General features: G+C 56.8%; 1 pseudogene; it reads right to left on the bottom strand.

Annotated features, from left to right (window-relative positions):
- Positions 1-7,455: 7,455 nt before the first annotated feature.
- Positions 7,456-14,634, bottom strand: part of LOC137364028 (transient receptor potential cation channel subfamily V member 5-like) — a 188,201-nt pseudogene continuing 181,022 nt past the window's right edge.

The following is a 14,634-nucleotide window of genomic DNA, read 5'->3' on the forward strand; positions in this document are numbered from 1 at the left end:
GGGGGGTTAGATACAGAGTAAAGCTCCCTCTACACTGTCCCCATCAAACACTCCCCAGGACAGGTACAGTACGGGGGGGTTAGATACAGAGTAAAACTCCCTCGACACTGTCCCTGATCAAACACTCCCAGGACAGGTACAGTACGGGGGGGGTTAGATACAGAGTAAAGCTCCCTCTACACTGTCCCTGATCAAACACTCCCAGGACAGGTACAGCACTGGGATTGGCTGCTCTCTGATTTGGGAGCCTGAGTGCATCAACGAGGTGCAGCTGACTGTGGCTGTGTGCAGAGGTTGGAGGCTGCAGGCTGTGTGACTGCTGCAAGAGGGAGAGACTCAAACTGAAACAAAAGTTTTTTCCAAATTTCAACAAAGGAAGGAAGGCAGAGAACTGGAAGCTCTTTTTGTGAGTTTGCTTGGTACTGAAAGTCTTTTTCATTGATTGTTGGGGGTGGGGAAGAAGAGACCTGAAGACCTTGGGTGGGGCTGTATTGTTCAATAGGGAGCTCCTGTGTTTAACATCTTTGGATAGGGAGCTCCCTCCCCACCCCAACTACTAAGCCTGGGACAGCTGGAGCTGCCCAGGTGAAGAGACTTATTATCTGAACATCGAAGGAGGCGGTGTGCCTGGGCAGCTTACAGCTGACCCAGGTGAAGACATCACCCCAACCTCCCAACTGGAAGACCAGCTACAAGACTTGTGCAATACTAACAAAGACTGATTCCTCTTGGCCTTCCTCTCCCTCAGCCTCTTCCCCTGTGCTACATCCTTTAAGTGTTACATTTTTGATTTATTGTATTTGCTCTTTTCTTTTTTTTTCTCTCAGCAAAGTGCCTGTAACTCTTCCGCCCCATGACTTCTCAGTCCTCTCCGGTGGCGGGGCCCTCCGATGCTGCAGCAGCTGCGACAGCTGCTCCTGTGGCCCCGTCACCATTTAAAATCTTAACATCAAAGCATGGGGTGAAGAGTTACACCCATCCTAATATGACTATTGAGGCTTGTGTTAAGGCAATGGCCGTGGTTGTCGGCCCCTCGGCCATTGTTGCAGCCTCAAAGATGTATGGGAAGGCTGTGTTCTTCCTGAAGACCGAGCGGGCTGTGTCCCTCGCCCTAAGTACGGGGCTCACAGTGGGTGGGATTTTCCTGCCAGTGGACCCTCTGGGGGCCACTGCACATCGGGTAACCTTGTCGAACGTCCCACCCTTCATTCCTGATGAGCTCCTCCTCCCCCACCTACACCATCTGGGGGAGGTGAGGTCAGGGATCACCCCAGTCCCGCTCGGTCTTCGGGAGCACAGCCTCCGACATGTCCACTCCTTCCGCCGCCAGCTATTCATGCAGCTGGCGCGGGAGGAGGTCTTGGAGGGCCACTTCAGTATAGAGTTTCAGGGGACGGCCTACCGCGTCTTCTGGACCTCAGATGGAGCGCGGTGCCACGTCTGCAAGGGGGTGGGGCATGTTCGTAAGAACTGCCCCAACCTCCCGGTCGCCAGCTCCACCTCGGCGGCCCAGAGTGGTTCCACAGCACCTCCTCCCACTCCCCCCGCAGATCCAACAGACACCGCTCAGTCGGTTCCGGAGGCTGTGGTTTTCACAGCCTCTGGCGGGGAGGGGAGCGTCCGTCCGAGCGGAAGGAAGACGCGGGGAAAAAAGAAACATCGTGAGGCGCGTCCCCTGGACACTTTGACTCAACCCGAGCCTGAGCTCAGCCCAAAGCCCATTCCCATGGAATCCACCTGTCCCAGGGCTGGGCTCAGGCCCAGGGTGACTAAAAAAGGAAAAAAGGGTGCGGAGGCGGAGGCCTCTGATGACATGGAGGTCTCTGAGTCTCCGCGCCCAAGTGCGAAAAAGAGGAGAAGGCACCCCTCCACAGAAATAACACAGGGCCCTGAGGTGCAGGGCCCATCTGTTGGAGGGGAGCTGCCTCCTGTTTCTGGTCCTCAGGTTCCCCCTACCGCCACCACCAAGGCTGCAAAGTCCGGGCAGGAGCACTCTATTCCTCAGGATGGAGGGGAGGGGAAGGCCCCGGTACATGAGGCCCCTCCTAAAGGAGTAAGTGGGGCCCTGCTTGTGGTGGGGGAGCCTGGGGAAACCGCCCATTCCGCCACTGCTACTGGGTCGGGTGCCCTGAATGAAGGGGAGGGCGAGGCCCCTGAGGGTCGGGCCTCCCAGCCGGAATCCACCACCAACCAGGAGACACCCGACCCGGTTATAACTGAGAATGCTGCCCCATCTGCTGGGCCTGTGGGTGCTGGCGGAGCGGGAGATGGCCTCCTCTCGCCGCCTCCAGTCTCGGCTCCGGCTGGTTTCCCGGAGTCCGGAACTTCTGTCTCCCCTGGACCACTCATTGCCCTGGGGACGGAGGTGGAGGGGGGTCCTGAACCGCTGGTGCCTACAGGCTCCAGTTTCACAATAGAACCCAGAGAGGACTCCTCCGCCATCGATCCTGGGGGTGGGATCGTGACGGAGGCGGGACCAGCTGGCGCGGCCGGGACGTCCGCCCCACAGTGTGTGGTGGATGTGTCGGCCACTGGCGGTGACGACCCGGAGGAGGATGGGGATTCGGTGCGGGGCACGGAGGATGATCTTGATTCCATCGCCAGTGAGGTGGTGGAGTCCCTCGTGCCTCCCACCGAATCTCCTCTCATCCCCACGGCGGAACTCCGGGATTTCCTCGCGGCTTGCAGAGGTTGCCGCAATAAAGTTCAGCTGGCCCTCGACCGTTGGTCGAATCTGGCTGATCATCCAGTCCGTCCGTGCCGCCCTTAAGATAGCGGGCAAGCGCTGCGGACGTGAAACTGGTTGAGAGGCGCCGTTTTAATGTGTTCCTCAATGGGTTGCTGGGGGAGTGGAGGGCCAGGTGCACTTCCACTCCCTCCTCACAGTGAGGTGTTGGTGACGGGTTTTAAGTACCTTTGACATGAAGATAACCATAGCCAGCCTCAACATCAACGGCAGCAGAGGGGCTCACCGCAGATTTCACAATCTCTCAGTCCTTAGGGAAGGGAGATACGCGGTGAGCTTTCTGCAGGAAACCCACACCGTTCCAGGAGACGAAGCCACCTGGCTCCTGGAGTGGCAGGGTGGGGTCTACATGAGTCACCTCACCCTATTTCTAGTGGGGTGGCTATCTTGTTGGCCCCGACTTTTCAGCCGGAGATCTTGGGGGTCAAGGAGCTAGTGCCGGGCCGCTTGCTCCACCTCGCCGTTCGCCTGGGTAGCGTGCCGCTCCACTTTGTGAACGTGTACGCGCCCAGGCCCGGCGCTTTGCAAGCGCGCTTCTTTGAAGAAGTGTCCGCTCTCTTGAGCTCCATCGATAGCGGCGAGTGCATCATCCTCGGGGGGGATTTTAACTGCACCCTCGAGGTGGGGGATCGCTCCGGTCCCCAGCGCGGCCAAGCGTCGGTGAAGAAGTTGAGGGGACTGATCAGCTCCCTTAACTTGGTGGACGTCTGGCGGAATCTCCATCCCGACTCCAGCGCCTTCACGTGGAGGTCTGGAGGAGGGGGGTCGCGAATCGACCGCCTCTACATTTCGCAGGCGTACGTCTCCCGCGTTTCGGCGGCCTCCATGCGGCTGGTGCCGTGCTCGGACCACCGCCTGGTGTGGGCGGAGTTCACTCCGCTCCGCACAGCGGGCGGGGTCCGCGTACTGGCACTTTAACAACCGGCTGCTGGAGGACGTGCGATTTCGGGACTCGTTCTGTCGATTCTGGGCCGACTGGAGAAGGAAGCAGGGGGGCTTCCCCTCCTTGAGGCTATGGTGGGATGTGGGCAAGACTCACATCCGCGTCTTCTGTCAGGAGTACGCGAAGGGGTCAACCAAGAGGCGGGAAGCCGAGGTCGGGCGCCTTGAGAGGGAGGTGCTCGACTTGGAGTCCCGCCTCGGTCATGCCGTCGCGGACCCGGCCCTGTGGCAGGCGTACAAAGAGAAGAAGGGCGCGCTGAGGAACCTGCAGCTCATAGGGTCCCGAGGCGCGTACGTGAGGTCGCGGATCCAGATCCTGGAAGATTTGGACCGCGCCTCACCCTTCTTCTACTCGCTGGAAAAATGGCGGGGGGTCCGTAAGCAGCTCGTCGAGCTGCTGGCCGACGACGGATCCTCCATCACGGATCCGGAGGGAATGGGCCTCCTGGTCCGGACGTATTACAGTGCGTTGTTCTCTCCGGATCCGTCCAGCGAGGATGCGCGCAGAGTTTTGTGGGAGGACCTGCCGCAGGTCAGCCCGGAGGGCGCCGAAGGATTGGAGGCTCCGCTCACGTTGGCGGAGCTGACTGGCGCCCTCCACCAGCTCTCGAGGGGCAAATCCCCAGGGCTGGATGGGTTGACCGTGGAGTTCCTCAGGGCGTTCTGGGACGTCCTGGGGGACGATTACGCGCGGGTCCTGGGGGAAAGCCTGGCGACCGGGGAGATGCCCCTCTCGTGGCGCAGGGCGGTCATCGTCCTGCTGCCGAAGAGGGGCGATCTCCGCCTGCTTAAAAACTGGCGTCCGGTCTCCCCTCCTCAGCACGGATTATAAGATCTTTGCCCGGGCTATGTCTACCCGCCTGGGCTCCGTGCTGGCCCACATGATCCACCCCGACCAGTCCTACACGGTCCCGGGCCGGTCCATCCAGGACAACATCCACCTGGTCCGGGACCTGATCCATCTTTCCCAGAGGACTGGTCAGTCGGTCGCCTTTCTCTCCCTCGATCAGGAGAAGGCGTTCGACAGGGTGGATCACGATTACCTTTTCGGGACTCTGCGCGCTTTCGGACTCGGGCCGCATTTCGTGGCCCGGGTCCGACTTTTATACGCCGCCGCAGAGTGTCTAGTCAAAGTTAACGGGTCCTTGACGGCGCCCCTTCGATTTGGGAGAGGAGTGCGTCAGGGGTGCCCCATGTCCGGCCAATTGTATACCATCTGCGTGGAGCCCTTCCTGTGCCTGCTTCGCAGGAGGTTGACGGGATTGGCTCTGCGCGAGCCGGCCATGCGGGTCGTCCTCTCGGCTTACGCCGACGACGTGCTCCTCGCAATCACAGATCCCGTTGACTTGCGGAGGATGCGCGACTGCCAGCAGACCTTTTCTGCCGCGTCCTCCGCGAGGATCAATTGGGAGAAATGTTCCGCACTCCTGGTGGGTCAGTGGCGGGTGGACTCCCTGCCGGAGGAGATGACACCTTTTGCGTGGAGCACCACGCACCTCCTCTATCTGGGAGTCCACCTTAGTCCCGCTGAGGAAGCCTGGCCGGCAAACTGGCAGGAGTTGGAGGCGAAAGTCACCGCTCGGCTGGGGCGCTGGACAGGACTGCTCCGAGTGCTTTCCTACAGGGGCCGAGCGTTGGTCATAAACCAACTGGTGGCCTCCATGCTGTGGTACCGGTTGGTCACTTTGGCCCCGCCCCCTGTATTTGCCACCAAGATCCAGAAGAAACTCGTCGATTTCTTCTGGGGCAAGAGGAAACACTGGGTCTCTGCGCGCGGTCCTGAGTCTCCCGATCGAGGAGGGCGGTCAGTCGCTGGTGTGCGTCCGCACCCAGGCTGCGACTCTCCGCCTTCGGACCCTGCAGAGATACCTGTACGTCGAGCGTCCTCCCAGATGGTGTGCGCTGGCGACGTATTTTTTCCGCCAGTGTCACTGCCTTCAAGACGACACGCAGCTCCCGGTGGAGTCCGTTAGCCGCGCCTCTCTGAGGGAGTTGCCTGTCTTTTACCGGGATCTTTTCCGAGTTTGGAACATGGTCGCCTCCAGTCAGGGCGCTCCCCCGCCGGCGGAGGAGAGCGCCTCGGCTGTCCGGGCGGCTGACTCCGGGGACAGTCCGGCGGGCGGAGGAGTAGCCGAAACCCCCGGGACGCCCCGCACTGCGGGTGGCGAGGGGGCTCGGGAGTGCGGAGCGATCCCGGCCGAGCTGACCCCCGCTGGGCCGGAACTGCTCATCGGACCCAGGCCCCGAAACCCTCCTCGGGAGCCGGTCCCGCACAACCCGAGCCGCCTCTCGGGAATGCCCTCCGTGCCATTCCAATCGGCGCGGAGGGGTTTCCTGTACGGGCTGCTCCTGCACACTCTCCACTTCCTGGCCCTCGTCAGCCGGCCGGACACGCCCTGGCGGTCCGCGTTGCCATCTGGCGGCGAGGAGAAACCCCGATGGAGGTCTCTCTACGCGGGAGTCTTCCCCCTTTACATCGGGGACCTGGGGTGGAGGGTGCTGCACAGAGCAGTCCCGTGCAATAGGCTTTTAAGTAGGTTCACGGACTCCCAGGCCACCTGTACTTTCTGCGGCCTGGACGAGTCCGTGTTCCACATTTATATGGAGTGTGCGAGGTTGCAGCCCCTATTTGAGTATCTGAAGGGGCTGCTCCTCAAATTCTGGCTGCACTTCAGTCCCACGCTCCTGATCTTTGGGCACCCGGTGCGGAGGGGCTTGGGCCGGGAGGAGGATCTCCTCGTGGGTCTGCTCCTGGGCCTGGCCAAGGTGGCAATTCACAGGTCCAGGTTGCGGGCCGTCGGGGGTTCCGTCCTCCCCGATTGCCTGCCCCTCTTCCGCGGTTACGTTCGCGCCCGGGTGTCCCTGGAAAAGGAGCATGCGGTGTCCGCCGGTACGCTTGAGGCCTTCCGCGACCGGTGGGCACCGCAGGGACTGGAGTGCATCGTCGACGCCGAGAATGGCATTTTAATTTGAGTTTTTTGTTTATTTAAAAAAAAAAAAAAACGGGGGTTAGATACAGAGTAAAGCTCCCTCTACACTGTCCCCCATCAAACACGCCCCAGGACAGGTACAGCACGGGGGTTAGATACAGAGTAAAGCTCCCTCTACACTGTCCCCCATCAAACACTCCCCAGGACAGGTACAGTATGGGGGTTAGATACAGAGTAAAGCTCCCTCTACACTGTCCCCGATCAAACACTCCCCAGGACAGGTACAGTACGGGGGGGAGTTAGATACAGAGTAAAGCTCCCTCTACATTGTCCCTCGAGGCTGACAGGAGGATGCATTACCTGTGAGCTGACTCCTGGCCCGGGACTGAGCGTTGGCTTTCATTTCAATCGTTCCGATCCACAACATGAGAACTGCGATGGTGATGAAAGCCACCACTTTGAGCAGGAGCCAGATCTGGAATCTGAGCATGTCTCTCCTCTGGCAGCAAGCATGGCCTGGAGTTGTCGGGCGGGAGAGAAAGGGACTCCCCTCCACTCACTCGGCCCAGCCCCTTGGGGGCACTGGGCCCCAGGATTGTGACCTCGTTGTCACCGTCTGCTTGTGACCTCGCCTGGGCCTTTCCTGCTCTGTGTGTGTTGGGCTCAGTACCACACCGGGTGTGGGATCAGGTTAACACAGCACAGGCCGGGAATGGAGCCTGGGCCTTTCCTGCTCTGTGTGTGTTGGGCTCAGTACCACACCGGGTGTGGGATCAGGTTAACCTAGCACAGGCCGGGAATGGAGCCTGGGCCTTTCTTGCTCTGTGTGTGTTGGGCTCAGTACCACACCGGGTGTGGGATCAGGTTAACCCAGCACAGGCCGGGAATGGAGCCTGGGCCTTTCTTGCTCTGTATGTGCGGAGCTCGGTACCACACCGGGTGTGGGATCAGGTTAACCCTGCACAGGCCGTGAATGGAGCCTGGGCCTTTCCTGCTCAAAGAACAAAGAACAAAGAAAATTACAGCACAGGAACAGGCCCTTCGGCCCGCCAAGCCTACGCCGATCCTAATCCTCTCTCTAAACATGTCGCCTATTTTCTAAGGTTCTGTATCTCTTCACTTCCTGCCCATTCATGTATCTGTCTAGATACATCGAAAAAGACGCTATCGTGCCCGTATCTACCACCTCCACTGGCAACGCGTTCCAGGCACCCTCCACCCTCTGCGTAAAGAACTTTCCACGCAGAACCCCCCTAAACTTTTCCCCTTTCACTTTGAACTCGTGACCCCTAGTAATTGAATCCCCCACTCTAGGAAAAAGCTTCTTGCTATCCACCCTGTCTATACCTCTCATGATTTTGTACACCTCAATCAGGTCCCCCCTCAACCTCCGTCTTTCTAATGAAAATAATCCTAATCTACTCAACCTCTCTTCATAGCTGGTGCCCTCCATACCAGGCAACATCCTGGTGAACCTCCTCTGCACCCTCTCCAAAGCATCCACATCCTTTTGGTAATGTGGCGACCAGAACTGCACGCAGTATTCCAAATGTGGCCGAACCAAAGTCCGAAACAACTGTAACATGACCTGCCAACTCTTGTACTCAATACCCCATCCGATGAAGGAAAGCATGCCGTATGCCTTCTTGACCACTCTATTGACCTGCGTTGCCACCTTCAGGGAACAATGGACCTGAACACCCAAATCTCTCTGTACATGAATTTTCCCCAGGACTTTTCCATTTACTGTATAGTTCACTCTTGAATTGGATCTTCCAAAATGCATCACCTCGCATTTGCCCTGATTGAACTCCATCTGCCATTTCTCTGCCCAACTCTCCAGTTTATCTATATTCTGCTGTATTCTCTGACAGTCCCCTTCACTATCTGCTACTCCACCAATCTTAGTGTCGTCTGCAAACTTGCTAATCAGACCACCTATACTTTCCTCCAAATCATTAATGTATATCACAAACAACAGTGGTCCCAGCACGGATCCCTGTGGAACACCACTGGTCACACGTCTCCATTTTGAGAAACTCCCTTCTACTGCTACTCTCTGTCTCCTGTTGCCCAGCCAGTTCTTTATCCATCTAGCTAGTACACCCTGGACCCCATGCGACTTCACTTTCTCCATCAGCCTACCATGGGGAACCTTATCAAACGCCTTACTGAAGTCCATGTATATGACATCTACAGCCCTTCCCTCATCAATCAACTTTGTCACTTCCTCAAAGAATTCTATTAAGTTGGTAAGACATGACCTACCCTGCACAAAACCATGTTGCCTATCACTGATAAGCCCATTTTCTTCCAAATGGGAATAGATCCTATCCCTCAGTATCTTCTCCAGCAGCTTCCCTACCACTGACGTCAAGCTCACCGGTCTATAATTACCTGGATTATCCCTGCTACCCTTCTTAAACAAGGGGACAACATTAGCAATTCTCCAGTCCTCCGGAACTTCACCCGTGTTTAAGGATGCTGCAAAGATATCTGTTAAGGCCCCAACTATTTCCTCTCTCGCTTCCCACAGAAACCTGGGATAGATTCCATCCGGACCTGGGGACTTGTCCACCTTAATGCCTTTTAGAATACCCAACACTTCCTCCCTCCTTATGTCGACTTGACCTAGAGTAATCAAACATCTGTCCCTAACCTCAACATCCGTCATGTCCCTCTCCTCGGTGAATACCGATGCAAAGTACTCGTTTAGAATCTCACCCATTTTCTCTGACTCCACGCATAACTTTCCTCCTTTGTCCTTGAGTGGGCCAATCCTTTCTCTAGTTACCCTCTTTCTCCTTATATATGAATAAAAGGCTTTGGGATTTTCTTTAACCCTGTTTGCTAAAGATATTTCATGACCCCTTTTAGCCCTCTTAATTCCTCGTTTCAGATTGGTCCTACATTCCCGATATTCTTTCAAAGCTTCGTCTTTCTTCAGCCTCCTAGACCTTATGTATGCTTCATTTTTCCTCTTAGCTAGTCTCCCAATTTCACCTGTTATCCATGGTTGCCTAATCTTGCCATTTCTATCCCTCATTTTCACAGGAACATGTCTCTCCTGCACGCTAATCAACCTCTCTTTAAAAGCCTCCCACATATCAAATGTGGATTTACCTTCAAACAGCTGCTCCCAATCTACATTCCCCAGCTCCTGCCGAATTTTGGTATCGTTGGCCTTCCCCCAATCTTCCTTTAGGACCACTCTCGTCTTTGTCCATGAGTATTTTAAAGCTTACGGAATTGTGATCACTATTCCCAAAGTAGTCCCCTACTGAAACTTCAACCACCTGGCCGGGCTCATTCCCCAACACCAGGTCCAGTATGGCCCCTTCCCGAGTTGGACTATTTACATACTGCTCTAGAAAACCCTCCTGGATGCTCCTTACAAATTCTGCTCCATCTAGACCTCTAACACTAAGTGAATCCCTGTCAATGTTGGGAAAATTAAAATCTCCTATCACCACCACCCTGTTGCTCCTACATCTTTCCATAATCTGTTTACATATTTGTACCTCGATCTCACGCTCGCTGTTGGGAGGCCTGGAGTACAGCCCCAACATTGTTACCGCACCCTTCCTATTTCTGAGTTCTGCCCATATTGCCTCACTGCTCGAGTCCTCCATAGTGCCCTCCTTCAGCACAGCTGTGATATCCTCTTTGACCAGTAATGCAACTCCTCCACCCCTTTTACCTCCCTCTCTATCCCGCCTGAAGCATCGATATCCTGGGATATTTAGTTGCCAATCATGCCCTTCCCTCAACCAAGTCTCAGTAATTGCAATAACATCATACTCCCAGGTACTAATCCAAGCCCTAAGTTCATCTGCCTTACCTACTACACTTCTTGCATTAAAACAAATGCACCTCAGACCACCAGTCCCTTTATATTCATCATCTGCTCCCTGCCTGCTCTTCCCCTTAGTCACACTGACTTCATTATCTAGTTCCTTACAGGCTTCAGTTACTACCTCCTTACTGTCCACTGACCTCCTCATTTGGATCCCATCCCCCTGCCACATTAGTTTAAACCCTCCCCAACAGCGTTAGCAAAAGCCCCCCCAAGGACATTGGTTCCAGTCCGGCCCAGGTGTAGACCGTCCAATTTGTAATAGTCCCACCTCCCCCAGAACCGGTCCCAATGTCCCAAAAATCTGAACCCCTCCCTCCTGCACCATCTTTCAAGCCACGCATTCATCCTGACTATTCTTTCATTTCTACTCTGACTATCACGTGGCACTGGTAGCAATCCTGAGGTTACTACCTCTGAGTTGTACACCTCTGTTTGTTTGTTCAACTCCAAGCCTCAACCCACTCTTGCCCTCGCACAACTCCCCTCCTACCTTCAATCCTAAACCCTACCCTCTGCTGCACCTCCCTCCACTCCCTTCCACTCTCCTGTCTCTCCTCTTCTCCCTCCTCCCCTGCACCTCCTTGCTCTATTTCTCCCTCTCCTCTCCCCTCCTCTTCCCACTCTCTTCAACATCTCCCCACTCCCCTCTCCCCTCTCCTCCCCATCTCCCCACTCTCTACCCATCTCCCCTCCCTCTCCCTCTCCCTTCCCATCTCCCCTCCCTCTCCCTTCCCTCCCTCTCCCACTACCCTTCCCTCCCTCTCCCTCTACCCTCCCCATCGTTTTCCATCTCCCCCTCCCCTCCCCATCTCCCTCTCCCCTCCCTCTCCCCATCTCCCCTCCCTCTGCCCACTCCCCTCCCCTCCCCATCTCCCGTCCCCCCACTCCCCCCACTCCCTTCCCTCTCCCCATCTCCCCTCCCCCCTCTCCCCCCACTCCCTTCCCTCTGCCCACTCCCCTACCCTCCCCATCTCCCCTCCACCCACTCCCTCCCCTCCCCATCATCCATTTCCCCTCCATCTTTCCTCTCCCTCCTCCCTTCTGCTTTTCCTTTCTCTCTCCCCATCTCCCCTCCCTGTTTTCCGCTCACCTCCCCATCACCTCCTCCCTCCCTCCCCATCATCCAGCCCCCCTTCCCCTCCCTGGCCCATTTCTCTCTGTGCCCGAGGCCCTGTTGGAACACAGCAGTCAGCCAGCGGGTAGTCAGGACATGTTCAGTAAACCGAGAACACTCTCATTTTCTGCAGGTGTCTGGCTCCGTGCCCATCTGATCAAGGCCAACAGACACTACGACCCATGACCGGGAGAGGGGGAAGTGGGAAACAAATATCTCCAGTGTGTGAGAGGAGAGGGAGAGAGAGGGAGAGAGAGAGAGAGAGAGCATGAGTGAGAGAGGGGGAGAGAAAGTGAGAGCGTGAGAGAGAGGGAAAGAGTGTGACAGCATGAGAGAGAGAGCGAGGGAGAGCCTGAGAGACAAAGAAGAAGCGAGAAAGAAGGAGAGAGGGAGAGAGAGAGCATGAGAGAGAGAGCATGAGAGAGAGAGAGCATGAGAGAGAGAGAGCATGAGAGAGAGAGAGCGTGAAAGAGAGAGAGCGTGAAAGAGAGAGACAATGTGAGAGAGAGGGAGGGAGAGAGAGGGAGGGTGAGGGAGGGAGACAGAGAGAGCATGAAAGAGAGAGAGCGTGAAAGAGAGAGAGCATGAAAGAGAGAGAGCATGAGAGAGAGAGTGTGAGAGAAAGAGAGTGAGCGTGAGAGAGGGCAGGAGAGAGCATCAGAGAGAGAGCGTCAGGGAGAGAGAGCATGCGACAAAGAGTGCGTGGGAGAGAGAGAGCATGAGAGAGAGGGAAAGAGTGCGAAAGCGTGAGAGAGGGGGTGAGAGGGAGAGCGTGATAGAGAAGGAAAGAGGTTGAGAGACAGAGAGCATGAGAGAGCGGGAGGGAGGTGGAGCGAGGGAGAGAGAGAGCTTGAGAGAGAAGGAAAGAGTGCGAGAGGGTGGGGGAGAGCAGGAGAGAGGGAAAGTGTGTGAGAGAGAGAGAGAGTGTGAGAGAGAAGGAAAGAGTGCGAGAGAGCGGGGGAGAGCATGAGAGAGGGAAAGTGCGAGAGAGAGAGAGAGAGGAGGGGAAAAGAGGGTGAAACAATTCTCACTGAGATGGGAGAGTTGAGATCGGACTGGATTGACTGCTTTTGGAATTGTAAAGTGATTTGAATTCGGTTCTGCAAGTCCCGATTGAAACAGGGATTCAGTCAATCTCTCAAAACAATATGTCAGAAAGAGTGGGAGCAGATTTCAACAGGACGGGGGTGGGGAAAGAACAGTGGGAGGGGAATTGGGATTAAAGGGATTGTTCTTTCAAAGAGCCAGGACAGGCTCAATGGGTGAATGGGCCTCCTCCTGTTCCTGTGTAACAGGGGTGAGAGGGGCTGAATGGGCCTCCTCCTGTTCCCGTGTAACAGGGGTGAGAGGGACTGAATGGGCCTCCTCCTGTTCCTGTGTAACAGGGGTGAGAGGGGCTGAATGGGCCTCCTCCTGGTCCTATGTAACAGGGGTGAGAGGGGCTGAATGGGCCTCCTCCTGTTCCCGTGTAACAGGGGTGAGAGGGGCTGAATGGGCCTCCTCCTGTTCCTGTGTAACAGGGGTGAGAGGGGCTGAATGGGCCTCCTCCTGTTCCTGTGTAACAGGGGTGAGAGGGGCTGAATGGGCTGCCTCCTGTTCCCGTGTAACAGGGGTGAGAGGGGCTGAATGGGCCTCCTCCTGGTCCTATGTAACAGGGGTGAGAGGGGCTGAATGGGCCTCCTCCTGTTCCTGTGTAACAGGGGTGAGAGGGGCTGAATGGGCCTCCTCCTGTTCCTGTGTAACAGGGGTGAGAGGGGCTGAATGGGCCTCCTCCTGTTCCCGTGTAACAGGGGTGAGAGGGGCTGAATGGGCCTCCTCCTGGTCCTATGTAACAGGGGTGAGAGGGGCTGAATGGGCCTCCTCCTGTTCCTGTGTAACAGGGGTGAGAGGGGCTGAATGGGCCTCCTCCTGTTCCCGTGTAACAGGGGTGAGAGGGGCTGAATGGGCCTCCTCCTGTTCCTGTGTAACAGGGGTGAGAGGGGCTGAATGGGCCTCCTCCTGTTCCCGTGTAACAGGGGTGAGAGGGGCTGAATGGGCCTCCTCCTGGTCCTATGTAACAGGGGTGAGAGGGGCTGAATGGGCCTCCTCCTGTTCCTGTGTAACAGGGGTGAGAGGGGCTGAATGGGCCTCCTCCTGTTCCCGTGTAACAGGGGTGAGAGGGGCTGAATGGGCCTCCTCCTGTTCCCGTGTAACAGGGGTGAGAGGGGCTGAATGGGCCTCCTCCTGTTCCTGTGTAACAGGGGTGAGAGGGGCTGAATGGGCCTCCTCCTGTTCCCGTGTAACAGGGGTGAGAGGGGCTGAATGGGCCTCCTCCTGTTCCCGTGTAACAGGGGTGAGAGGGGCTGAATGGGCCTCCTCCTGTTCCTGTGTAACTGGGGTGAGAGGGGCTGAATGGGCCTCCTCCTGTTCCTGTGTAACAGGGGTGAGAGGGGCTGAATGGGCCTCCTCCTGTTCCTGTGTAACAGGGGTGAGAGGGACTGAATGGGCCTCCTCCTGTTCCCGTGTAACAGGGGTGAGAGGGGCTGAATGGGCCTCCTCCTGTTCCTGTGTAACAGGGGTGAGAGGGGCTGAATGGGCTTCCTCCTGTTCCCGTGTAACAGGGGTGAGAGGGGCTGAATGGGCCTCCTCCTGTTCCTGTGTAACAGGGGTGAGAGGGGCTGAATGGGCCTCCTCCTGTTCCCGTGTAACAGGGGTGAGAGGGGCTGAATGGGCCTCCTCCTGTTCCCGTGTAACAGGGGTGAGAGGGGCTGAATGGGCCTCCTCCTGTTCCTGTGTAACAGGGGTGAGAGGGGCTGAATGGGCCTCCTCCTGTTCCCGTGTAACAGGGGTGAGAGGGGCTGAATGGGCCTCCTCCTGTTCCCGTGTAACAGGGGTGAGAGGGGCTGAATGGGCCTCCTCCTGTTCCCGTGTAACAGGGGTGAGAGGGGCTGAATGGGCCTCCTCCTGTTCCCGTGTAACAGGGGTGAGAGGGGCTGAATGGGCCTCCTCCTGTTCCCGTGTAACAGGGGTGAGAGGGGGCTGAATGGGCCTCCTCCTGTTCACG

The sequence above is a fragment of the Heterodontus francisci genome, unplaced genomic scaffold, assembly GCF_036365525.1.
Source record: "Heterodontus francisci isolate sHetFra1 unplaced genomic scaffold, sHetFra1.hap1 HAP1_SCAFFOLD_985, whole genome shotgun sequence".
Classification (NCBI taxonomy): Eukaryota; Metazoa; Chordata; class Chondrichthyes; order Heterodontiformes; family Heterodontidae; genus Heterodontus; species Heterodontus francisci.